A 13,986-nucleotide genomic window follows, 5' to 3' on the forward strand; every position below is an offset into this window, starting at 1 on the left:
GAAATAGAGACAGTTGTATGCAGGTAGTTTCACAACAGTAATTCACCAGTAATACTGAATAATCAGCCTTACCTAGAGGAGTAATGCCCCATAATTTCAGTCAAATTTCTGTCAAGTTTGCAGTGTATAGTTTCATTGTCAGAGGGTCTAAATGCTGTTTCCAACTATTTCATTAGTATTGGTTTCAATGGATAGTTTTGACGTCAGATGGCCTGATGCTGTTTCACCCAGACTGCTTCATGACTACTTCAGCCTGCAGTGCCAAGTTGTACAGTTGACGTCAGGAAGTTCAAAGTCGTGGTCCAGTACAGAAAAAAGAATGAATGAGTCCCTGAGAGAAACAGTCAACCCAGCAGGTCACTTACACCTCACTGATTCAGTCACCACGATACCTACCACTGAGTCAGCTTTACCACACCTCAATGCAAATCTGATCTGGCTTTTGAAATCCCCTCTTGCTAGCATAAGTTATGAAACACATCCTCCTTGATAACTATAGATTTTAGCCAAAGGGAAATTAAGAGGGGGAAAGTGGCTGTTTCCCTGTTAACCCAAGCTGGTACCCTCTTGTTTTCACCTAAATTCTACGTTTTAAAAAGGGACATTAAGTAATTTATCACTTTTGTCAATCTCTATCAGCAACCAGTAGGAATTGCAACAACATCAACAGGTCTCTGCTACAGCTTACGGTGGCCTGTAATTGACAAAAATAATCAAATCACATTTTCATAATCCTAGCTAATTAGAGCAGAGATCCAACAGAAATGCTGCTAACAAATAAGACTGCTTTGTCATTTGCTTTTATGGCTCATATAAAAGGCTTTTTAGCCTTAGTAGCTGAAATGTGATCGTTGGTATTGATCAACAATCCTATCAACTCCCCACAGATATACTATGGTCATTGTGTGCACCTTTAAAGCTAATGATACACAAGTAATTTTTAGGGCAAAATTTGTCAGCAGTGGGCAATGAGTATTAGCGACTGGGCAATGGTAACTGACAAATTTGACAGTTGGATTGAAAATGGACAGTTGGTACTCCAAATCCAAATGGGAGGAGGAGTTGGGAGAGGAATTGACCGAGTATTGCTGGGCTGGAGCTTTAGACAGGATCAACTCATCTACTTCTTGCGTACGGCTGGGTTTAATTCAGCTGAAAGTAGTCCATAGAGTGCACTTTAGTAAATCTAGATTGGCTGAAATATATCCTGGATCCGACCCAAAATGTGACCGTTGTGGTGACCCTGATGCAAACCTCACTCACATGTATTGGTCCTGTCCAGGACTTCATGAGTTCTGGATGGAAATTTTTAATGCATTATCAAAGGTTTTAAAGGTAGCAATACAGCCATGCCCACATGTGGCAATATTTGGAGTGACATCTGACCATCTACCATGCAAGTATAGCGATACTGATGTCATTGCTTTCTCTACACTCCTGGCCAGGTGTAGAATACTATTGGCTTGGAAATCCCCCAAACCCCCCTCGTTTTCTGCATGGCTAAAAGATGTGATGTTTTTCTTAAGTTTAGAAAAAATAAAATTTGCCCTCAGAGGCACCAACAACAGTTTTTTCAAGGTATGGCAACCATTTATTGATTATTTTGATAATCTACCTAATATTCCCCCAGAGTGAGTCCTTGGATAAACAGACCGGCTCCTTACATGGAGTTTTAATACTCATTCAGTCAGATAACTTGGTACCTTCTATGCCTATTCAGATTCAGGTCTGTTTCGTCAAAGAATATTCTACAACCCACCAGCCTGGACTAAAGAAGAGTTCCCCCCCACCCTAATTATTGATTTTCATTTCATTGATGTGTGTGGTTTTTTTTTTTGTGTGTGTGTTTTTGTTGTTTTTTTTTGTTAATTAATTTCTTTGGTTTGGTTGTTATATGTAGCGATGTGAAGATGTGTGATGAATAATAAGAAAAGTGGTGATAACATTGTCAGAAACTGTGAATTGTACTGTATCAGTTCTGTTTTCACCAATAAAGAGATTTGTATGGTGTTTAATTAGTTTCAAAACCCACGCACATAAAAACCAGGTGCGCGCATGTGATATGAGCGCACAGAACAGTATCTGCGAACGGAAAAGCATCCTCGCGAGGGAGCATGTCTGCTCTGCGTGTACAAATGCGGTCCCGCGAGCACGGGGCTGTGACGAGCGCTCGCTCGACCCTCCCTACGCGCTAGTGAGGAACAGCCACATCACAAATAGCCTATGTTACATTTTGGTTATGCACGATTTACTTGTGTTAAGGGCATTGTAGATGTGGCTGTTCCTCACTTTACCTCTTTTTTCTCCGACATCTTCTTCTTGATGATTCTGCTGCCAAAAAAGAGGTCAGAGACACGATTATTATTTTTTTCCTACCCATTTTCTGGAAGACCCGCCCCTACTCTGTCTCTGATTGGTTAGGTTTAGGCAAAGGAGTGAGATGTTATCCCCGCCTCCAGAGTCTCAAAAGTCAACTTGACGAGCGAGCGAGTGTTGACAGTGTTGCCAACTTAGCAATTTTGTTGCTAGATTTAGCAACTTTTCAGACTACCCTGGCAACTTTTTTTTCCAAAAGCACCTAGCAACAAATTTAGCTACTTTTAAAATTTCTTTGGAACTTTTAGCAACTTTTGAAAAGTGACTCAAACGCTAAAATGCACGCATTTTCCCTCTAAATGACACAAAAACGATTTTCTCTGTCACACACTCAAGCTCTGTTCGAAACCGTTCCCTATTACAGAAATAGTGCACTATATAGTGTATCCGCCATTTTCTACTAGTGTCCGAATTCTCAACGGTTAATTTGATTCACTACATAGTCCACTATAAAATACCCACAATGCACTACAAATTGTAGTGAACAGACAGTGTACCCTACAATTTCTCCTGTATACCACAATGCAATGTGATCGTGTCTTACTGAAGAAGAAGCAGCAGCTAGCTAACATGTTAGCTAATAGAAACTGGTCTATTTACCGGTTGACAGCGTTGGCAAATCAACAAAAGACGTATTAGACACCTCATTCGAGTTGCCTCTGTTTTGAACCAACAGCAGCAAAACTGTAGGAATCATCGTTACAGGTCAGCTAACTTTATCCACCAATACAGGAGGTGATATGAAAGCTTGTGCTAGTCATTAGCTCACAAGCTTGTTTACCAAACCAAAACAGCTTGCTGCCATTAGCAGACAGCACCAAAGTTGACAAAACCACACTTGCACATGATTAGAATTTCAACAATTTATTTGTAATTTAATGTTCAAAACTTGTCAAAATCAATACGACCTGAGTCCATTTCAACCTGCTGTCATGATGCTTGGTTTGTTTACGTGATGCTGGGCGCGTCCCGGTGCGTCACACGAATATCCAGCGCATTTTTTTGACGCAATGATATTTACTGTAGTGTCCGAAATTTCGTTCGGTCGTTGCCCATATAGTTCACTATATGATAAACACTACATGGGGAATAATGAGTGAGGGAATGAGTGAACCATTCCGAACGCAGCTTCAGTCACAGCACACGGTCTGTCTGCCTGGCTGCAAAAGTGCATTGTGAGTGACGTCAGCAGTAGTGACGGCTCAGCTCAATAGCCAGGCACAGGCAGCAGCAGCAATCATTGTTGCTGCCTGCAGCAGCAGTAGCATGCGTTCGACGAGACAAACTTAATTTTTTTGGTCAAATCATTTAAACACATTCAGTTCAGAGTACAATTGTTTGGTTAGGAAGTCACAATTTAAAAAAAAAAAGACAAATTTAGAATTTCCTCCACAAAGTAGCATTAACAATCTGAAAAGGGCTAAGCCTTCAGTAATGTTACTACATGCTAGTGCACTCACTGCAGATGAAAATTAAGCTAGTCTTGAAAAAGGTAAAAAATAAAAATATCTGATCATAAAAAATTTCAAATCATATTTTTCGCCAAGATGGACAGTCAATTTGAGTAACGTCATTGTGTATTCTACGTAATGACGCAGTTTTACGTCATTACGTAATGACGTCATCACGCAATGACATCACAACGTCATTTAGCAACTTTTAGCAACAAATCGACCTGCCTGTAGCAACTTCCCCTGAAAATTAGTTGGCAACACTGAGTGTTGAGCAGTTGCGAGCGCGTAGGGAGGGTCGAGCGAGCGCTCGTCAGCCCCGTGCTCGCGGGACCGCATTTGTGCACGCGGAGCAGAAATGCTCCCTCGCGAGGATGCTTTTCTGCTCGTGGATACTGTTCTGTGCACTCGTATCACGTGCACGCGCCTGGTTTTTATGTGCGTGGGTTTTGAGACTCAATAAACGCCATAGATTTGTCAAAAAAAAAGAAAATGGACAGAATTTTACAGAAAGAAAAGTTGGATTGAAAATGGATAAAATGGCTTTCGTTTGTATTCCACCACAATGGTTAACTTTCAAAAACAGTTCAGGGAAATGTTCTTGTTGGGCATGTCTGCATACTCAGACCCAGAAACAAGGAAGTAAGTTTGGTGACGTGTAGTTTGACTTTGCGGCAATATTGCGGTGATTGGACAAAATTGAATTGCATTGCAATTGAATTTGCGTTAATTATTGTGATCGCAAAATCCTGGAGGGACTGTATAGGCTTATGTATGGCTATGGCATCCAACAGCTAGCTAGCTAGATTAAATGTTACATAAAAAGAATCACAGCTATTATTTCCTAGTTTTGTTTACTATTTAGTAGCAGTTGTAGTCCTGCACCTCGCACTGTCAGTCATTATTTCAAAAATATTTTTTGGGCTGAGGACAGGTCACTTGACCAATTTTCTTGTCTCTGATTGGTTGATGTTGAAACCTTGTTTGCAAAGCTTGCTCTCCGATCAAGCTTGGCTAGATGTCAAACTGATACATTGTTTTCAGTGATAAAGTATTTCCCAAATTTGCCCCCAAAAAATTCCTGTGTATCATCACCTTTAGAGTTTTACCTTTTCATTCCCTTACATCTCACGTTTCATTTGAAGAAATCACCCATTGTTTAACAGCATGGAGATTATCTTTGAATGACAATTTAATGTAGCAGAGCATCTCAAGCCTGAATGCCTCCAGGTATTCCTCTGACTGACTGACACAGCGGATGCTTTATTTCCTGTGGGACAGATTAGGGTCTGTTCTGCTACCTCAGGCCTCCACTGGATTACTTTACAAAACAGTGTGTATTTCCCAGTGGACCAGCCATTGGGAATTTGGTGATTTAGCTGTGTCATGTATTTTTTTTTTTTTTACCTATTTTTTTGATTTTTATATACTGTATATATTTTACATTCTATTTAGATAATGTTGGTTTTAATTGGTCATTGTAATTCTCAGCACCATTGTAAATGAGGAACCCATCGTCAATGTGTTTCCCGAGATTGAAATAAAGGTTGAATGAATGAATGAACCTTGGAGGGTTCCAGGTGTCCTATGGATTGGCCTGAAAATGTGAGAACTTTTTAGAGGCAATTCAGAGAGGCACCACCAAAAGTCACCATCAAATCCATAGTGGATAACATAGTGGCTGAGAGGAACAAATGTGAAATGAAACACTGGTTATTACCCAGCAAACATTTAGACACTGAATAGATGTTGATGGGACGGCCTGCTCCAACATTGAAAACCAGTGTACATATAGCACCAAAATGACAGTTGAGATGACCATAACCATTGTTTTGTGACATCAGGACCTAAATATCTTTCTGATATCAGTTCACAACTGTTCCTAAAGCTGTTTTAATATGATTTTTTTTTTACTGTGCCATAATATCATATTCAATACAAATTTGGTGCTTGTTTGGGTTGACGTTGAGCCCGGCCTCCTCCCGCACATATGCTCGGAGGACTGTCTTTACTTTCAATAGGGAACAAGTCCTTGAACATTGATACTGACATCGTCCAGAGTCACTGTGCCCTTCTGGTTTCCAGTTAGAAGGTGGGAGGGGAGGTGTGTGTGTGTGTGTGTGTGTGTGTGTGTGTGGGGGGGGGGGGGTCACTGGCCACCACACATAATAGCACCAAACACCTCTGGATGAGCAGGGCCACACTGCAGCGACAACAGCAGAAGAACACTGTGGACAACAAAGAGAGGACCACTTAGATCTTCCCCAAATGGCCTCTTCCTCCCTCTGCTCCTCTTCCACCTCCTCCATCTCCCCCCCCACTATCATAATTTCCTACACCAGCCGCCGTCATTACCAAGCACGGTGAATTCTCGGTGGTGACCGCCCGGCTCGATGCCAGGAAGACGCATCCTGGATGGGACAGTGCGGGATGTGTTATCACAGAAGTGTGGATAGCAGAAAATGGCTGCCTCCCTCACTGCTGCACTTTTTTTTTTACTAAACTATCACAAGTGTTTATTTAGAGAATTTATTTTGACCGCCAGAGGGAAAATGCAGAATATATCTAATATATTCTGCATCTTTGGATGAATTTTGTTAGGATGTTTTCCTTGCTCAGGGGAATGGGTTCTAATAACCTTCGAATATAATTATGTAGTATACTGTATATATAACCTTTAACCTACTTATATATATATAAAATAAAAATAAAAAAACAAATCAATATTACTTGTTACTGAAGGCTGTTGTGTTCTCAGAGTCTTAAATCCCCCATCCCTGCATGAAACCCCTCTCTACAAGCCCAGAAGATAAACCTGGATAGATACAGTACAGTATTATTTATTTATTTTTATTTTAACTATGCTTTATTAACTTTTCCAGCCAACAACCCAAATGGGAATTTTAATCTCTTCCTGGGTCTCAGGCTCATAAAAACAAACTAGTACATATTTCCTGAGGGGTAACTAGTACCTAGTATATCATTTGCTAATTTGTCAGACTGTAGGCTTGTGTGTGTGTGTGTGTGTGTGTGTGTGAGAGAGAGAGAGAGAGAGACAGAGAGAGTGTACTTGCTTTTGGCTTTTGATTGTTTTGGGCTAAATACATTTTTAGAAACACTATAAAACACTATATAGATTTCTACAAAATTGCATTTGATAGTTAATTAATGAGTGTAATATTGTATTGTACTAGTTTTATTTTGTATGTTGATTCTGTCATAGAGTTTTGTTAAAGGCTGTATGTAGTCTATAAGACTAATCCATAAATAAATATCACGATACTATTTGAAATTCATCAACTGTCTGAAGTGTTGTTTGAGTTGTTAATTTCATCTTTAGAACTTAGTAACTTTCTTTAGAAAAATAATTTACAAATAGGCCATACAGTAATTATATTATTATTCTTTTGTGAAATAAACTGGGTTGGTCCTACTGCTGTTACTGTGTCCTGAAATTGAGCATTTCATTGTTCACAAAGATGTATTATGTTCTCACACATTTATAACTAGCAGTTATACGGGCAGTGGTGGCCTAAAGGTTAGAGAAGCGAGCTTGTGACCGGAAGGTCGTCGGTTCAATCCCCCGGACCGGCAGGATAAATCTGGGTGGGTAAAGTGAAAAGCAACGCTTGCCCCTCCCTCATTACCACCACTGAGGTGCCCTTGAGCAAGGCCCTTAACCCCAACCGCTCCAGTGGAACTGCTCAGTGGCCAGCAGATCAGACTGTGGTTGTACTGGTCAGCTTCCAGGTGTGAATGTGATCTGGGCGTTCATGAAAAAGAGAGCATTGCTCTCAGTGAAACTCCCCTGAATAAATAAAGGTGAAAAAAAAAATAACTCTCACTCACTCTTCTGCAATACTGAGCAAACAAAAAACATGCAAAAAATAGTAACTTAAACTTAAAGTGTCCAATGGGTGGGGAGTTTTTATTCCAAAACAGAGTTCAGAAGTCAGAAATCTCAGCAGCTGACCAAGTAATCACTGGGTCATTGGTACTGATCAATAACCTTATCAACCCCCCAAATATATCATGCTCATTTTGTGCGATGGGACCAAAATCTGACTTAGAATGTAGACCACAATCTCTTAATGCTCATGTGTGACCAATGAAAGGTCAAGTTGCTGCTTGCTGGTTACTGAACAGTGGATGTGCAGTGACTGAAGACCTGTCCAGCTGCTACCACTGTATTATGAATGGAACTGGAACATTAAGGCTCTTCATTGGCCTCTAAGATGATTCATTCATTCAAACTTCATTGTCTCTATAGGGGATATGACAGGGTTTACAGTAAAAATACAGTAAAAACACATAGGAGGACCTTATAAAACAGAATAGGGAGCTGAAGCAGAAGTGTAGGCCATGGTTGACTAGCGGTGGCTAACGCGATTTTCCACTGATAGCAACTTCTTGCGGTCTTCTGCAATGAAACAAAGCAATGAATTTAGGGTGTAGAAACTTACAGAAAAGACTTTGTAATAATAGAGAACTACAAGAATGTACCAACTGTTGATAGCAGGCTGATCTGGGAGAGGCGCTGTCTTGCATGGGCAGGTTTTCACCTGTTGAGATGCAATTTGGGACTTTGCTAAAGTCTGAGTTCAGGCTCATGCCTGTAACTGCCAACATTTTTTCACAGTAGCCTGTGAAGCTGTAGCTAGCTATCTAGCTATTGTAGCTTGTTCCCTTTGCAGGAGATGGAACATTCCAGCTAGCTAAAAGCCTACTGCGTAGTGTAGTTCGCTAACTAATCTTGTCGTTCATGTAAATAATGCAAATGGATTTTTGTGAAATTAAGCCAAATGAGATGTCTTGATGCCTACTACAACATATTTCAAAATCAAAGCCATATGCTTTTTAGATTGCTTATATGCTGTAACCTCCCATATACTGACACAGGGTAAAGCCCAAGGGTTGACGGAAATGGCGTCAACTTAGGCTCCCAATAGAGTTTACCACCTTTTTAGCCTGCAATAAATCTTTATGACTTTATTTCATAGTGTACATCATAGCTAGTGTTTTCAAATTGATGCAAGTTATGAGGACAGGGTTTTAAGGAAAAACCCCCATAAATGAATGGTTTTTTTGTGTGAAAATATAATATAGCCTATAGTTTACCCATCTTTTTATTTACCACTACATCCCTGCGCAACACAAACAACTTTACTAATTTAGCCAACATGGGCATGTTGCACATATTAACAAGTAATGTTTAACAAAACCATGACCCAATTACCAACTTAAAAAGCCTCATGACAAAACCGTCTCCTCCCAAGTTACAGCCATTTGGGCCTCATCCAACACTTTATTGTGTTTATTTGCCCTCTGGTAGGATCCAATGAGGCTTCATGTGACGTAAATGTGACAATAATTTGATTAGCCATATTTCAAGCAGTTGGTAATTCGGTGGGCAGAATTTTTTGCCTTGCCACGGTGTGCCTCAGGACCAAAATAATTGAGCATTACAAGAATTGATTATTAGTGTTAAGATGGTTTGACGAAGCCCAATCCAGATTAGTTCCCAAAGTGGGGTTCAGGGAAACTTAAGGGTCCATCAGGGGCTTCCAATGGGTCCTCAGTAGCGTGAAAAATAGTTTAATTTCACCGTTGTATTCAGTAGCATTTGCCACAATGAGAGAATGTAGGCTATAGCAATGATTAGTTTGATGACACGTTTCACTCCTGTTAAAGACAGGTTAAGTCCCTATTATTTCCCCACTTACAGTACACACTGATATCAAAACAAAATAAAATCACAACAAAAATCTTCTCAGATGGAGGTCTTTGGGACATAATCTGATCAAAAGGCAGTCTGTGGACCCATGTGCATTGATTTGAAATAAGAAATGTATTCTCAACATGGAAAAAGTTTAAAAATCTCTGGATGACACAGAAAGTTCCTGCAATGTATTAAAATCAAAATAGTAGCAGCAGGCCTCTTCCTGGTGGGTAACAACTGAAATGCTAGTGAGCCTGGGATATAGAGAGACTAAATTGATTTCAATGCCTTATCACTGAAACAAGAACAGATTTATCAAGATGTGAGAGAAAGGAGATCAGTGTAGCCGAACAATTTGTGGGACTATGTTGCACCCTGAAGATTGTACAGTGTAACTCATTAGCGGGAAATTTATCAACCCCCTGTGACCTGCCACATGGTAAATATTTCAAGTTATGTGAGAGATATCAAAAGATTTTCTTCACATTCTTTAACATGAACTGAAAACCATTACTGAATCCAAGCCATAATTAAAGACAGAATTTCACACTCTTGTGGTTTTGAAATTAAGAAACTGAATTGAGTTTCAGTTTGGGTCCCAGGCAAAAAAAGTGTAGGATCTCAATATGCTGTTGTTGGATTTGTCTTTTTTTCCTCTCTAACTATTTTTCTTTCAATGGACATTCTAAGTTCAAAATTGTCTGGAATGGGGCGTCCTGGTGCTCAATGGTCTACGGCCCATATAAATGTGATGTCCTGGGTTTGAATCTGACCTAGGACTTTTGTTCCATGTCATCCCTCTCCCTTTCTCAGTCTTTCCTGTCTCTCTCTACTTTGATCTGTCTAATAAAGGTGAAAATGCCCGAAAATAATCTAATTATATATATATAAAAAAAAAAATCATCTGGAATTACTTTTTAATAATTCAAAACTCGTGTTTATATTTAGTCTTCATTGGAACTTTTTTTGGCACAGTGGAAAGGCCTGTGAAATAGGCAATTAGAACATGTGGCACCAACACTGAAACACACTGAAAACAATAGAGGCTTTGCATCATGGAGGTCCATTGGAGGAACTGACTGTATGCAAATCAACCAGCCTAGAAACAGAGAGCTAGCTGAAAAAGCGTGTTGTGGTGTGGCTGTAGATCCATTCAGTAACGTTCTAAATCAAAATGAAGTCTGATAAGGTGGATTTGTTTCCTAATGCAGGTTACTGTGACACAGTAAACTGTCTTGTCTTTAGCTCTAGTCTCTACTCCAAAACACACTGAGTTGTAGCTTGAGAAGAGTCAGCTCAGTTAATCTGAACTGGTTTTTGGCTTTGTTAGTGAATTAGCTAGCAGGCTAATTTAGAAAAAGCAACTAAAATGGGTTCTGATCCTGATCCTGAACCCTTTAGACAACAGAATGAAAATGTCAGGTTGCAGGTTGAAAGCTCAAATGTAAATTGGTTCATGTTATTAGTTAGCTAAATTGTAACTATAGTCTGGTGTGCTAGCTAGCTAATAGGGTAAAAATATTGTTCCGCTTGTTGGAAGCGGAATAGCAAACGGATATTACTAGCTTTGCAACATATGTTAGCAAATATTTATAGCTAACATTGCTATAGCTAGAATGGCTTGCTTGCTTTATAGGCTACTTACCAATTGGAGGCTTGAAATAGTAGAGGTGGTGTGAGACGGCAACTCAAACGTTGGCTACTGCGGGCATATATGGAGCTTTTTTCCTATCTTTAATCAAGAGCGTGGTCTTTCAATTTGAGAGCATGATTTATTGATTTCACGTTCAGATTTTGTAATGCTTTCCCTCAAACCCTGTCCTCGCACTCAAATAGCTCCTGCTTGCACTTAGATTTGCTCTGCTTCTGCTCAAACTGTATGCTTGCTCTCAGATATAATGTTGCTTGCACACAGATTTCCTGCGCTCCAGCTTCAGCCCTTCTCCTCGCACTCAGGCTGCTTCTGTGCGCTCGTGAAACGTCTGCTCTCGGATTTCTGCTCTGCTCTCGGATTTTTTGTGCAACAACCCTGTCAAAATTCTCCAACCAATAGAATGCCAGGTGTAGTGTTGACCAATGAAATGATCCCTGCCTCGTTGCGGGTGCATTCGCTTTACTTCTTAGAGCATCCCGTACGGGCGGTTACTGTTTAACCGGGTTCATCCACTCCCGCCCTCCGGGGCTTTATTAAATACGACTTTTGGAATAAAAGGACAGTTAATGTATATACCAGCGCCTGTACTTTTTCTTTTACTATAATAGCTACATAAAATAGTAGCCGTATAGCACACCGGCCTCCCGTCGGTGTGCTAGAGGGGAAAACAACGTCACCTTCATGACTCAGGAGCGGGAGTCTCGCGGATCACTGGCCAATATGGACCGCCAAAGTCAAGGACCTCAAGTAAGTTTTTTATTTTAATGGTGCTATTACTTCCTTCAAATTGAATTGGTTAAGTCATATTTGCGGCACAAGAATACATCCATGATAATATGCTTGGCTTTCAAGTGTTGTACGTTATGGGAACATTGTTGCTAGGCAACTAACAACAAAATGGACGCCGCCGTGTTTCTTTTTTTCCTGTATTTTAGTGTTTAGGAATGGGAAAAGTACCAACAGCAAAAGTAACCAGCTAACACATTAAGACAGTAGAAAACAAAAGTAAATTCAATGAGCAACTACATTTTAAAAACGCAATTGGTGTATTGTGTATATATCCTTCTCTTCAAATGATGTTTACCGTTGCTGTGTCAAAGTCTGCTCTATCAGAAAGGTTTCACATATTGGAAATACGGTAAACACGTCCCCACTTGCAGGTATCATATCTGTAACATATCTACAATATAGCTATACGGCTACTATTTTATGTAGCTATTATAGTAAAAGAAAAAGTACAGGCGCTGGTATATACATTAACTGTCCTTTTATTCCAAAAGTCGTATTTAATAAAGCCCCGGAGGGCGGGAGTGGATGAACCCGGTTAAACAGTAACCGCCCGTACGGGATGCTCTAAGAAGTAAAGCGAATGCACCCGCAACGAGGCAGGGATCATTTCATTGGTCAACACTACACCTGGCATTCTATTGGTTGGGGAATTTTGACAGGGTTGTTGCACAAAAAATCCGAGAGCAGAGCAGAAATCCGAGAGCAGACGTTTCACGAGCGCACAGAAGCAGCCTGAGTGCGAGGAGAAGGGCTGAAGCTGGAGCGCAGGAAATCTGTGTGCAAGCAACATTATCTGAGTGCAAGCATACAGTTTGAGCAGAAGCAGAGCAAATCTAAGTGCAAGCAGGAGCTATTTGAGTGCGAGGGCAGGGTTTGAGGGAAAGCATTACAAAATCTGAACGTGGAATCAATAAATCATGCTCTCAAATTGAAAGACCACGCTCTTGATTAAAGATAGGAAAAAAGCTCCATAGGCACAGCTCCATCCAGATTGAAGCGCTTTGCTAGCTCTAGCCTTTTCTGATGTAAATTGGTGAAACTCTCCTCACTAAAATGGTCACTGCAGACCCACATTCGGACATGGTCGATTTAATCAGCTGTTAACCTTCTGCCCTGGCCCTTGATGAACTGTAACCATTCTGATAAATACTTTGAATCCTTTGGAAACACGTGCAACGTTGAATCAGTGGATTTGTATCCAGTAACAGCACATAATCGGCGTGCCATGCTGGAAAGCTACGCACTATCTTAAATAAGCTTAATGGTGGATAACAGCTGCAGCGGAAGGGTTCGAAAGTCCTGTTCTGATAGGATTTCCCCAACTCTTACGTGTGAAAGCAGTTTTTAATCCCTCCCTGGCAGAACTGCTCGTTTGGCTAAACTGAACTTTGAAAGGCCACAACTCCTACACCATAAGAGCTAATGGGGGCGAAAAATGGTCAGTATTTAAACACAACGCAACTGACAACAGTGTGTCAAGAACATATGTAGAAATATATGACTGAAAGTATGAAAATTATCTGAATTACAGCATTATAAGGGTGTGCCAAAAACAGTAATGGAACATATTGAGACAAAGGAGAAAAATGAATGAAAAATATGTACGATATGAAATTTTGATGTTATTGTACACTCGCTACACTCTCCTCTACAGCTGTAATACTCTATGCAACAATGCAGACTGCACATAATGGATGTAGAATGATGTACTTTCTGGTCTTGCACTAATGCGGCCCTGTCCTGTCCTCTGTACCATGTGACGTGTGAATCAGTAGCCTATGTACTGTGTAAAGTTGTAAAATGTCAGTTTAAAAATCTTTGTACATTTATTTTAAACTGTTTATGATTTCAGTTATCAGGTTGAAATGCCATTAAATGGATTGCATCAACCTATTTAAATGGACTACACACAGAAAAATAAAGGTGCCAAAAATGGTTCTTCGGAGTGATACCATAGAAGAACCATTTCTGGTTCCACAAAGAACCTTTCAGACCAA

Source organism: Centroberyx gerrardi, chromosome 4, assembly GCF_048128805.1.
Source record: "Centroberyx gerrardi isolate f3 chromosome 4, fCenGer3.hap1.cur.20231027, whole genome shotgun sequence".
NCBI classification, from domain to species: domain Eukaryota; kingdom Metazoa; phylum Chordata; class Actinopteri; order Beryciformes; family Berycidae; genus Centroberyx; species Centroberyx gerrardi.